This window comes from Henckelia pumila, chromosome 3 (assembly GCF_033568475.1).
Source record: "Henckelia pumila isolate YLH828 chromosome 3, ASM3356847v2, whole genome shotgun sequence".
NCBI classification, from domain to species: domain Eukaryota; kingdom Viridiplantae; phylum Streptophyta; class Magnoliopsida; order Lamiales; family Gesneriaceae; genus Henckelia; species Henckelia pumila.
Window position 1 is genome coordinate 183,577,068 of NC_133122.1, and position 14,600 is coordinate 183,591,667.

General features: G+C 36.8%; 1 non-coding gene across 1 annotated transcript; it reads left to right on the top strand.

Moving 5' to 3' along the window:
• Positions 1–14,249: 14,249 nt before the first annotated feature.
• Positions 14,250–14,354, top strand: LOC140894020 (small nucleolar RNA R71). Its single transcript, XR_012153575.1, has one exon. It is a non-coding gene; the product is annotated as a small nucleolar RNA R71 (small nucleolar RNA).
• Positions 14,355–14,600: the final 246 nt, after the last annotated feature.

The window sequence follows — 14,600 nt, forward strand, 5'->3', positions numbered from 1 at the left end:
GATTCCCAGTGCTGGTGTATCAAGAGTTCAGGTCGCGACGTGAGACCCCTGTCCCACATGAGAAAAATAAAAGGTTTAAAATGAGTTTAAAATGAGCTACAATGGACTTCTATAGCAACTTGAGTTAATCATTTTCGTAAAGCGATGACGAATACAAAGTATTTGCTACAGATACCCATTGTGTGCGTTCGTGCAGGCGCAGACCTGAGCCCGGGGTGTGACATGTATAATTTCATATTGGCGAAACAACCAACTTATTAAAAACAAAAAATTAAATTTTGTTTGATCACAAAAAAAACTAGTTTAAATTTTCTTTAAAATTCAAATGTATTTCTATCTATATTTTTAAATTTTTGGATAAACTAGTCTATCTTTTTTTGAATCTTCAATATTATCTTTATCTACAAGTTTATATTCAATCATACTTTATTTGTATTTATGCAATATCTAAATATTTTTGGAAAGAAACTTGGGAAAATGATAGTTTTCTTTTTTTAGTATACTTTATATATATATATATATATATATATATATATATATATATATATATATAGACACACACACACACGTAGATTAATAGATATAGTAAAAATAAATAAATTATGTATTTTATAATTATTTTAAATATTTTTTGATAATACTATCCAAAAGACACCCATAATTTATAAGTTTTTAGCAAGGTGGATGCACAAAAATCAAAGAGGAAAGCATGAGATATAATGATGCATATTATTTCAGTTTTTTTTTAATTTTTATTGATAATACTATTTAAAGTAATTTGTTTTAGGTGGAAAAATTTAATTTTATTTAAATATAATTCTCTATTTATATAATATATATATTTGTTAGTAGATGACACCAAAATCGAAAAGTTGTAATGATGATACTATTACACATCCATTTTTTTAAATATTTAAATTATATGTTATTGCTTTTAATTTTTTTTAGTTTACATATATGCATAATCCATTTGAAATAAGTATTTTGAGCGGAAAAACTTAAAGTTTCTTTTTTTGGAAGACTTGTTTGGTTATATATATATATATATATATATGACATCGAGATCTCGTATTCGAGATGATATCTCAAGTTCGATAACCGATTAAACAATGTTATTTCCCAATCATGGCTGGTTCTAATTATAAGGAGAGGTAACCTAAGAGGCTGGTTGTCTAGGGCCAAGGGCAGCTTTGAGGTAGGGTGGGTCGGGCGATCGCCGATCGCCCATTGGGCACCATCTTGAGACGGGCTTGCAATTATTTTAAAATTAACATTTATATTAATTTATATAATTTTAGTTAATAAAAAATTATATAACAAAATAAAGAAATTGATATATAGTAAGTGATGATGGTTTTGAAAAACCAGGGCCCGAGCTATCAGGGTAGTGAAGTGGAGCTGACGTGGTAACCAGGCTAATGGAGGTAATATATGAGCTGTCCTTCCTTAATCAAGATGAGCTGCACACCAAGGAAGGGAATAAAAAGCACGTTAGTGGGGGCGCCGGAGGGGTTTTCGATGGGGCCACTCCGATACTTAAGTTAGACTTAGAAATAGAGTGGGCTTTTTAGAGAAATGAGTATAGTGCTTTGGAAGTTTAGATGAACATACCTCTACAAATATCTGTGACCAGATATTTATAGGCCTTGGAGTGAGAGTGTCACTCCGCAATTCCAGGGTAGTGGCCACGATCTGGATCGTGGGTGCGGTAGTTGCCCACGTTTGCCTGTCACGTACGATGAACCCGGAAAGCTCGGGTTTATGATAATCATGGGGATCATGCCCCTAAAACACGGGCCTTATCTAAGTCCTGCAGACCTGGTTTCCTGGGCTCCTGAGGCTCCTGGCCTGCCTTAATACGGCCCTGCCACTCCGGGGCATTCGTGGCCCTGCCCCCTGGCTTACCGGGGCATCACTACTCATCCCAAAAATAGTCGGGCTAGAGTCTTACTCGTTGTCCTGACTTACAGTCCCGCCACCCTTGCTTTAATACAACCCTGTAATCCCTGACTCTTTATGTCCCTGCCCCCCGGGGCATCACTACTCATCCCAAAAATAGTCGGACTAGAGTTTTACTCGCTGTCCTGACTTACAGCCCTGCCCCTGGCTATCCAAGGGCTTATATATGCCTTGGGCTTTAGAAGTGTCGGGGCATGGAACCTCTCGGGCTTATAGAGTGCCAAAGGCTTATATATGCCTTGGGCTTATAGGGTGCCGGGGCGTGGAACCTCCCGAACTTATAGAGTGCCAAGGGCTTATATATGCCTTGGGCTTGATTGGGTGCCGGGGCCTGGAACCTCCCGGGCTTATATATTGCCAAAGGCTTATATATGTCTTGGGCTTAAGATGGGTGTCGGGGCCTGGTACCTCCCGGGCTTATATAATGCCAAGGGCTTATATATGCCTTGGGCTTATGATGGGTGCCGGGGCCTGGTACCTCCCGGGCTTATATAATGTCAATGGCTTATATATGCCTTGGGCTTAAGATGGGTGCCGGGGCCTGGAACCTCCCGGGCTTATATAATGCCAAGGGCTTATATATGCCTTGGGCTTAAGATGGGTGCCGGGGCCTGGAACCTCCCGGGCTTATATAATGCCAAGGGCTTATATATGTCTTGGGCTTATGATGGGTGCCGGGGCATGGAACCTCCCGGGCTTATATAATGTCAATGGCTTATATATGTCTTGGGCTTAAGATGGGTGTCGGGGCCTGGTACCTCCCGGGCTTATATAATGCCAAGGGCTTATATATGCCTTGGGTTTAAGATGGGTGCCGGGGCCTGGAACCTCCCGGGCTTATATAATGCCAAGGGCTTATATATGCCTTGGGCTTAAGATGGGTGCCGGGGCCTGGTACCTCCTGGGCTTATATAATGCCAAGGGCTTATATATGCATTGGGCTTATATGCCTTGGGCTTAAGATGGGTGCCGGGGCCTGGAACCTCCCGGGCTTATATAATGCCAAAGGCTTATATATGCCTTGGGCTTATGATGGGTATCGGGGCCTGGAACCTCCCGGACTTATATAATGCCAAGGGCTTATATATGCCTTGGGCTTATGATGGGTGCCGGGGCCTGGAACCTCCCGGGCTTATATAATGCCAAGGGATTATATATGCCTTGGGCTTAAGATGGGTGCCGGGGCCTGGAACCTCCCGGGCTTATATAATGTCAAGGGCTTATATATGCCTTAGGCTTAAGATGGGTGCCGGGGTCTGGTACCTCCCGGGCTTATATAATGCCAAGGGCTTATATATGCCTTGGGCTTATGATAGGTGCCGGGGCCTAGAACCTCCCGGGCTTATATAATGCCAAGGGCTTATATATGCCTTGGGCTTAATATGGGTGCCGGGGCCTGGAACCTCCCGGGCTTATATAATGCCAAGGGCTTATATATGCCTTGTGCTTAAGATGGGTACCGGGGCCTGGAACCTCCTGGGCTTATATAATGCCAAGGGCTTATATATGCCTTGGGCTTATGATGGGTGCCGGGGCCTAGTACCTCCCGGGCTTATATAATGTCAAGGGCTTATATATGCCTTGGGCTTATGATGGGTGTCGGGGCCTGAAACCTCCCGGGCTTTTATAATGCCAATGACTTATATATGCCTTGGGCTTATAATGGGTGTCGGGGCCTGGAACCTCCCGGGCTTATATATGTCTTGGGCTTAAGATAGTGCCGGGGCCTGGTACCTCCAGGGCTTATATAATGCCAAGAGCTTATATATGCCTTGGGCTTAAGATGGGTGCCGGGGCCTGGAACCTCCCGGGCTTATATAATGCCAAGGGCTTATATATGTCTTGGGCTTAAAATGGGTGCCGAGGCCTGGAACCTCCCGGGCTTATATAATGCCAAGGGCTTATATATGCCTTGGGCTTATGATGGGTGCCGGGGCCTGGTACCTCCCGGGCTTATATAATGCCAAGAGCTTATATATGCCTTGGGCTTATGATGGGTGCCGGGACCTGGAACCTCCCGGGCTTATATAATGCCAAGGGCTTATATATGCCTTGGGCTTATAATGGGTGCCGGGGCCTGGAACCTCCCTGGCTTATATAATGCCAAGGGCTTATATATGTCTTGGGCTTAAGATGGGTGCCGGGGCATGGAACCTCCCGGGCTTATATAATGCCAAGGGCTTATATATGCCTTGGGCTTAAGATGGGTGCCGGGGCCTGGTACCTCCCGGGCTTATATAATGCCAAGGGCTTATATATGCCTTGGGCTTATGATGGGTGCCGGGGCCTGGAACCTCCCGGGCTTATATAATGCCAAGTGCTTATATATGCCTTGGGCTTAAGATGGGTGTCGGGGCCTGGTACCTCCCGGGCTTATATAATGCCAAGGGCTTATATATGCCTTGGGCTTATGATGGGTGCCGGGGCCTGGAACCTCCCGGGCTTATATAATGCCAAGGGCTTATATATGTCTTGGGCTTATGATGGGTGCCGGGGCCTGGAACCTCCCGGGCTTATATAATGACAAGGGCTTATATATGCCTTGGGCTTAAGATGGGTGCCGGGGCCTGGAACCTCCCGGGCTTATATATGTCTTGGGCTTATGATGGGTGCCGGGGCCTGGTACCTCTCGGGCTTATATAATGCCAAGGGCTTATATATGCCTTGGGCTTAAGATGGGTGCCGGGGCCTGGAACCTCCTGGGCTTTTGCCGACTTGTAATTCAGTGGCAAGGGTTCCTCTATCACCTCCTGTGAAAAAGGGCAACCCGGAATTTTGATAGGGCAAGCCATTTTGGAACCCCCCCTCCTCCAACTTCTGTACCTTCCTCCTGAGTTCATGAAACTCATCCGCCATGGACGGCTGTATTGAGTGCATCCAAGAGCTTTCTTCTTCTTCTCCTTCTCGAACCTAGGCAGTAGGGTTTGGATTACCCTGATTCCCTTCTTCCTCCACTGTTATGTCCTTTGATTGTGGCTGCTTTGCAGCTATCAACGACTTCCGTACCACATCTTGGACATATGATTCGAACTGCTCCACGGGAATGGTAATATTCCGTCCTGGCTGGTGGTCTCCAGGTGATGTTTGATCATGAGAAGCCATATCTACGTCTATAGAACAAGCTTTCCCACAGACGGCGCCAATGATGATGGTTTTGAAAAACCAGGGCCCGGGCTATCAGGGTAGTGAAATGGGCCTGACGTGGTGACCGGGTTAATGGAGGTAATATATGAGCTGTCCTTCCTTAATCAAGATGAGCTGCACACCAAGGAAGGGAATAAAAAGCACGTTAGTAGGGCGCCAGAGGGGTTTTCGGCGGGGCCACTCCGATGCTTAAGTTAGACTTAGAAATAGAGTGGGCTTTTTAGAGAAATGAGTATAGTGCTTTGGAAGTTTAGATGAACATACCTCTACAAATATCTGTGACCAGGTATTTATAGGCCTTGGAGTAAGAGTGTCACTCCGCAATTTCAGGGTAGTGGCCACGATCTGGATCGCGGGTGCGGTAGTTGCCCACGTTTGCCTGTCACGTACGATGAACCCGAAAAGCTCGGGTTTATGATAATCGTGGGGATCATGCCCGTAAAACACGGGCCTTATCTAAGTCCTGCAGACCTGGTTTTTTGGGCTCCTGAGGCTCCTGGTCTGCCTTAATACGGCCCTGCCACTCCGGGGCATTCGTGGCCCTGCCCCCTGGCTTACCGGGGCATCAGTAAGTTTTTATGGCAAAACATTTCTCTAATTGGGTTAAATTACCCAAACTCTCGTACGCCACTAATTGTTTTTAAACTTTCATCTTCTTTGTTCGTGCAACCCTGCATTTAATTTAATTCAAGCACAAAAATTTATCGCATATCTCCATTGCTTCATAGGTGGGAATATTTTCAAGTTTTTCTTACTTATTATACAATTAAAACATGTAGATTACGCAGATTGCAAGTTATGTTATGTAATTTTACAAAAAAGGTAAAAATTTTTGTTTCAGTTTCTTCATTTACTATTTACTAATTTAATGTTTTATTGTAATTTTATTAATTCATATTATACTATTTTATTATTTTTATCATATATATATGTTTATTTTGGTTCGTTTTTGAGCTCATTAATTATATAGTACTATTTTACATTGTTTATGGGTTTAGTTAAACTAATTTTACTCTTGCACAATTATTTATCATACGTAAAATGTTAAAAATGGATTACTATTTTTCAAAGAATGCAAGAAAAGTGCATTTTAAATAATCATGGTGGTTGAATAAGTTATTTTGAGAAAGTATATAAAGCTTTTGTGATATGTAATTTTTTTAAATTAAATATTATGGTTTACTTTGATTATGATATTTGATTAGTTTACATATATATATATATATATATATATATATATATAGATATATATATTATATCAAATTGTTTAAGTTAATGAAAGTGTCTATATTTTTATTCGCTCAGTTCTTAATTTATCTTAGGACAGTCCTTGTCTAGGGCCTCCCTTGATGGAGCCCCAAATTTTTTTTTAATATTTTTATTATTATCATTTTGGTTTTTTCATTTAAAATTCTAGGTGGGTATCTCAATTATTTTTGTTGAAATTTGAAATAGTTGTTAACTTTTTGCAATATTGTTCCTTTTTTCTTTATGTAAAAAAAAACTATATTTAATACTTAAAAAAATTATTTATTCGTTAAATTGCTCACACTCAGGTGCGTGACTCACATGATAGATTAAATGAGTTTGCCATTGTCCATTGAAAAAAAATGGTAGTTAAGTTTATGGTGGTTTTTCGGTATACCTTATTATAAATATTGGTATAAAAAAAATTCATAACGATACCGATAGTAAAATTTCGAAACTTTGGTACGAAAAAAATCCATATTAAAACCGTATAGATACCGAAAAAAAATTCGGTATACCAAAAAAATGTCTGTATATCGAAAAAATTTCGATACGGTATGCCAAAATTTCGGTATTTAAGTTTGATTACGTACGATGATCTAGTTGACAATTGTCAACTAACGCGCGGAGAGTATCAACATTTTGTTAATATAGCTAGTTTATATATGTCATATCTTATAATTTATAATATTTTTACGGACATTAGGTTTATCAAATTAGATATTGGTGATAATTGTGTGAATTTAATTTATCAGCTCCTTTGTAATATTTTTATATTCATGTTTGAGCCTAAAATAAATATTATTTCAAAAGTCCAAATTAAATTGAAATTTTTATCGGCCCAATTCCTGAAGCTTCTCCAGCCCAATCATCATAGCCCACTCAAAAGAATGGAAGTCCAAGTCCGGAATGAATAGCGGCAAATTGGAAAATTGTTTTCAAAATCAAAGGCTTGGTCAAAATTAAGTTGTGGAAAGTGGGGAAGGAGGTGAACCATGATGAGAAGTTGAAAGTAGTGGGTAGTTGCTTCAATCAGGAACAAAAAGGCACGACAGACACAAATCAAGGGACACAATCAATCAATCACACAAATCCACAAGAACTCCAAAATTTGCTCTTGATTTTAATTTTTCTGCAGATTTTCATATTTTAATCTTTGTTTCATGTTTTCAAAAATTTTCAGTGTACATTTTAGTTCATATTGTTGAGTTCCTTGAACATTCCAGCACCATGTTTTTATGTTTTTATGACAAACCTTTGTCCAGCGTTCCAACGTCCGCTAACAGTAGTGGCGTTTTGGGGTATATGTACAATCGTTTTCAATTCAACTTATTTTTGAAATTTAATTTTTTTTAATATTAAATATAAAAAAAACCCCAATATTAAGCTAAACATATTTGTTGATTGAAAATCATCAATGTCATGGGTATTAATATTGTGATGAAACATCAAGTTCGAGACTTAATTATAGTAAATCCCTACTCGACTAAAAAAGCAAAAAGAATACTCTATCTACAATCCATATATGATCTATAATAAGGTAAACATAAAAATAACGCTAGCATTCAAAATTTTGGATTTGGATCCTCTACTGTAGAGAGAGAAACAACACATGATACTGTGCAATTGAAATAACATTCTCTAATTTATATCACATGATAAAATAATAATTTATTTAATTAATTAACACATGAAATATTGCAAATCATGTCTATTTCAATACACAACACCAATGTTGTTTCTCTCTACACAGCAAAAAATCATTCTCTCAAACTTTTGAGGGTAAAGCGTGACATTACACATTTGATTTAATTTTAAAAAATTTATTTACGAAAAAACGATAAGATCTGGGCAGTGCCATAAATCGGCAGCCATTGAACAGGAATGCCATGTGTCGCTTTATTGTAATTAAATAGTCGACGACTAGTATATATATGAGCAGGATTATTATGAGCACACAAACATATATAGGTTTTGTTGGGTTTTATATACTAGTAATTTACAGACTCGATAATTCACACATATTTTTAATATAATAAAGTATTTTTTAAAATATTTGAGTTATTGATCATGATTAACAAATCATTTAATTATTGTAAAAGCTTTTATTGAATAAAAGAAGATATATTTCTCTCTCTACTAATAAATTACCAAGGTAATTACTAATTATGTTAATGCGTTATTTTATTTATTTATATCTATGTGTGCTTATATATGTGTATATGTATTTATAGTTTTGTTGTCGTGCACTCTAGTGTGCATGGTAATTAATACGCCAATTATAACTTTTTTTTTAATTTTTTTTAAAATTAAATATTCGTATGAAAATCTTATGAAATGTCACATTTATGTCCCTAGTTATTAGCATTTAATGTTTCAAAGATGTTATCATGAACATTTATAAAAAAAATTTAAAAAGTTGCCAATTAGACGCCAATTGAACGCGATATATATGTATGTATGTATGTATGTATGTATGTAAAGGTAGCAGGATGTAACGATTTAATTATTAATTTGAAAAATCAAGAATTAGAATATAGAAGAATATAATTTTTTAACTGAGAATTTATAATAGAACAAAATACAATTTGCAAAAAAAAAAAAACACAATTTTTAGAAATTTTATAATATTAAAGAAAGAAAGAAAGAAAGAAAAGAAAGAAAGAAGGCGATGGAGACTTCGTGTGCAATAATTATATATCTCTGTTTGGTAGAGCGATCGAAACATGTAGCTAGAGTTGCTATGTGGTTTAAAATATTTGAGTTACATCATTACCACTAGCTATATCTTTTGATAAAGCGAAAATTTTCGATCCTACAATTAATATCACACCCAAAGTCATATGTTCGATTCTCATTGGTTGCAAGGATTGTAATTATAGGGAGGGTGATTTTTGAAAGTGATATAATTGCTTCTGTATAACACCAGATTTAGCTTTTAGTAAATGGATAAGCGCTTGATCCTACACAATATTTTTAGAAATTTTTAGCTATGTCTTTCTGAAGAGTAAAGTGAATTTAGATACAGAAGCTATAATTTAGAAAAAATACTTAACTAATTAAAGTGTTTTTATTTTTAAAAAAAGAGTGGCGTTTTTTTGCGTTGGATAACTGTTAAAAAGGTTTTTATTTTAAATTTTATACAAAATTAGAAGTAGAAGTAGAAACTAAAAGTCATAAATCATAGCTTATATAAAAAAGGGTTTTAAAAGTGTTTTTTGAAAACAACTTGTGTAACCAAACAATATAGATTTTTTTAAGGAAAAAAGAAACTTTTTAAATCCCTTGGATTCTCGAACTAAATGCACTCTGTTGGGGTGCAATATTTGTTCCTAATGGGTAGAGCAATCGAACCATGATGCTTGGAGGGTCGTACAGTTTAAAAGATTTAAGTATGATCCTACAATTTGTAAGGTCCAAAAAGTTCACTAGCTTAATCACGATAAATTAATTAAATTATGTGAGTTATTGCATGATATTTAGAATAATTAATTGTTATGTTTAATTATGTGATTTATTTAACACCTGAAATTTTATGTGATGTGATGTGATTTTTAAAGTTTTCAGATTGACATTTAATTTTGGGTCGTAGGCACGAGTCTAGCCTTCGAGAGAATTAAGAAAATGTTTTAATTAAAAAGTTTAAGTTGATGCAGTTTATTTTTATTAAATGGGAAAGTTGAAATTTTAAAGACTTTTAAGTGTAACTAATGGGCCGTATAGGGAGCCCATTAGTCACAAAACAATTCAAGCGTTCAAAGTTCTTTTCTTTTCTCTAATCTGAACGCCGCTTATTCTCTTCAAATTTTCTTTCTTCTCGTTCAAACGCTGCATCCAAGGCTAGGGTTCTTTTTTCTCGAGGTTAGATCGTTTCGCAGTCCAGGTTAATTCCAATCAAACGATTCAGGTAAGATTATATTGTTGTGAAACCCATTCAAGAGTATATGTATTTTCAAGTAAACCCTATGAGATTGTTGATGATTTAAGCGTATTTCTTGATGATTCATGAGTATGTTGTTTAATTGTGAAACGTGAGGCGTTCCAGATATTTTCGGTATAAATTTGATGAGATGTAAGGGCATAGATGTTTGAAATCCAAACATTTTGGGTTGAGTGTGTTGGGTGTGAATTTGATTCAAATCTTTGAGTTTATGTTTGGATGGGTGAATTTTGAAGTATTATTTGAAGGGTTATTGAGGTTTTAAAGTGCTTTTACTGGTTTTAGGAAGATTGATCTTTTTAGGAATTTAAAAATCTGACTTTTCGTAAAAACTAGTTGCAGATTCGTAAATCTGCAGAATTTTATTCGCAGTGTCCAGACCCTGGAAGGGGGTCCGGACACAGGTCCGTGCATTGTTAGCGCTTAGTCGTGTCACGCCCAAATTAACCCAACTCAGATTAACTTAATAAACATACAATAGCGAGAGTAGGGATCGTTTCCACGAGAAAAGTGAAATTTATTTGTGTTCTTAAAAAAGTATTGAAAATAAATAAAAGGAGATTTTTGGATTTTGGAATTAACTAACTAAAATTAAAAGCAAATAAAATAAATTTTATCACTAGCATGCAAGATTTAAAATTAAAACGAAGAAATCAATTAAAAACAAGCCTTGGTATCGGTCGACTACAACCTTGAAGTTATTCACTCGATCATCGATTTTCTAAAAATAATTAATTAACATTTGAATATTCATAATTAAAAATTTAATTCCTATCTCACCTTAGTTTTAGTTAATTAGACACAAGCGTTCGAAATTAACCCTTACCAATGAATTAACCAAAATACAAGCGATTAAGGTTTAAACCCAAGGTAGCATTCAAACTAGTGAAATTGATAAAACTAATAAACAATACAAATACAAGCAGTTGTACTTAATCTAGTCAAGATATGTTCCTACGAATTAACAAATTCACAAGCGGAAATTATTAATCGCAGTTGCTTCGCAAATTAGAGGGATCAAACAATTACGGATTTGATATCTAATTTAGCTTTAGATTGTATGAGAAAATTATTAGATAGTCAGCCAATAATTAAATACACAAGCATATCAATCAATTCCAAACAACTGTTGATACTTAAATAAAAATCAAATAATGAAAATCAAAATATCACGAGATAAATAAACTTCAAGGATTCGTTTCCCTCTACCAAGAACTAAAACTTAGAAGAATTGAAGGAATAAATTAAATCTAAAAACAAGGAAGATAAAACCTAGCCGCCAGATGTATTCTTCACTCTTCAGCCGTCCAAAATATGATTCCAAGATCTGATGTTTTATCTTCTATTTATATGGCTTGAAAAGCCCACGAAATAAAGCCCGAAAAGTCAAGGATTTAAATTCCCGAAATTTCCTATTTTTGAGTCTGCACGATGCCACGCTCGAGCGGCAAAAAGTCTCCGATCGAGCGAGCAACTTTCTGCCAAATATATTTTTTCCCGCAGCACAGGTCTCGCTTGATCGGTAAAAAATTACGGATCGAGCGAGCAAGTTTCTGTCCAGCGCGCAATAATTTTTAAAAATTCATAACTGGAGTTCTAGCCGTCGGATCGAGCTGAAATTTAGACAGAAGCTTCAAAATATCTTGAATTCATTTTGAACGGTGGAGATCGGATTTAAATATCTCTAGCATCAAAAATAAGTTTTTGACCATTGCTGCTTTGTAATTCATTCTTGAGGTCCAAATTCTTCCTTTTTTTTTTTGCGCTTTTCTTCCATCCTTTGCTCCATTTATTCTCTTTACCTTCATAAAATCACATACAATGATTAATAACTATAAAATGAATTTAATCAATCAAAACGCACCTAATCTTACAATTTAATCCAAGTAAACATAGGAAAATGTCGACATATCAAACTCCTCCATACTTAAAACTTTGCTCTCCCTCGAAAAAGTCATATAAAAACAATATGCAAACATAACAAAAACATAAGCAAGGGCAAATTATGACATCATAGCCTCCGAATAGTTTCAACATACAAAAACAAACTTACGAATACTCTTGATTTTTCACAATACACCTCCAGTCAAGTGTGATCGTGTGTGTGTGTCATGTTATTCCAGCTACATGCAATTTCAAAAGACATAGTTTTAAGACTGTTCGCCGACCTATGACACTTCAGTGTGAGTATCACAATCAAGGGCTCCTTCATCCCAACAATCTTAAAAAAAAACACGACTTTCTTGAGATTTATTACGCACCTCCGGATTTTGCACCCGGTTTTCTTAATCCCCAATAATTACCCGCAAACTTAGCTATAACTGTGATAGAATTATAATTTCAATCCCCTCGTCTATAGCTCGGATGAAGCATCAATCCCATTGAACCCGCAAACTTAGCCATGGAAAATTGATTAGAATTTCAATCTCTTTGCAGGCTCGGATAAGATTTTTACTGATTTCCAAAAATTTTAAACTTTTAACCCCGTTGATTCCGCATACTTAGTCAAGAACAAGACGACTATGATTTCAATCCCTTGTTCATAACCCGGATGGAGCCAAATTTATTTTTCTCAAAAATTTTCATTAAAAAGTTTTAACAGGTGCGCCCAAGATCGTACATGCAATGTCATAAAAATCATTAGAACTCAAAAGACACTATCAAGATCAACAAACACCTATTGTCGTGCAATGGTCCAACAGATACAAACATCATCAATTATTTCACTATATTTCACTGGTCTAACATGTGTGCTTAAGATTATTCACAATTCAACCTACGGTTCTCATGTCCAATCAAGAGGAAAAGTTTTCACAAAAACAATTTTTTTACAAAAATTCATCATCATAGGCTATCAATATCCAAATGACTGGCTAAGTCCTCTCCCCCACACTTAAAATCTTATATTGTCCTCAATGTAAGTAAAAATAACACTAAAGAAAAACAAATAAGAAACAAATAAAATAAAATAAATGAAAGAAACTACTCCCCTTGGGTTGCCTCCCAAGAAGCGCCTGATTTTCAGTCTTCAGCTTGACCCTCAGAAGCACTCCTCAAAGAGCGGCTGACGCCCAAAATCAGTGTCATATGACACCACAAATGGATCTTTGTTCCATATGCCCTCAGGCTTGGTTAGATGTATACAGTTTAAGCTCGTCACCCCAACAACACTCCATAGTAGCTGGTAAACATGGGAAGAGAACATCTCTGTGGGCTCTTGGAAGCCAAAAAATCTTTTGAAACTGGTACTAATGAAAAAGAAGGATCTTGGGGATGTGTGTATGATAATACTATCGATGAGCTCAAATCGATAGACTCTTGATTTCCGTCATCCTCACACTTGAGTGGCAGCATATTTCTATCATACCCTATTTTTTCCGGAACATCTTCCGACTGAGGTTCAATAAGAAGAGAAAACTCAAACACCTCTAAATTTTCAGCATGATTTGATTCGCATTCTCAATCCTGCTTCTCTGAGTCATCATAATTGAACCAAATCGGGTTGGTCACTGCTTGAGTATCTTGCTTCACTTCCTGTTCTTGGTGTTCATGGAGGATTGATCTCTTGATATTCTCTATGTGCTCCACAAGGTGGCATCTAGAATTGATTAGATCTTCTATAGCTGCCTCAGTCGATGCCACAAACTTGCTCATTATATCCTCTAGCGGATGTAAGATCAATTGAGAACAACTTCCCTCCTCATTTTGAAGCTCGAATGGTTGGTCTGTAAAATCCGGATATTGAGTATCTTGTGGGTATTGGTGGCTCCATACATGTGGTGTAAGATCCCAATATCGGTAATAGTCAGATTTTGCCATATCATCCAACAGGTGTATCATACTATCATCATCTTGGCAAAATAGTGGACTACCGGTTGTAAAAGCTCCATCAATTACCCATCTTCTTGTCACTGCATCCAAACCCTCAAGAAAAAATGTAAGTAGAGAACAATTAGAGAAATCATGATACCGAAAGATGGTAGTGAAATCCTTAAATCTCTCCCATGCTGCGTAGAATGTCTCTCCGTGTTGCTGGATAAAACTTGTGAATACTTGTTGATTTGACATCTCGAAGTATTACACCATAAGAATTCTTGCAAAAACAGATTAAAAAATGGTGAATAAAATAAAAACAAAAACACAAATAAATTAAACGCCTTCCCTGGCAATGACGCCAAAATTTGGTAGCGCTTAGTCGTGTCATGCCCAAATTAAACCAGCTCAATTAACTTAATAAACATGCAGTAGCAAGAGTAGAGATCGCTCCCACGAGGAAAGTGAAATTTATTTGTGTTCTTAAAAAGTACTG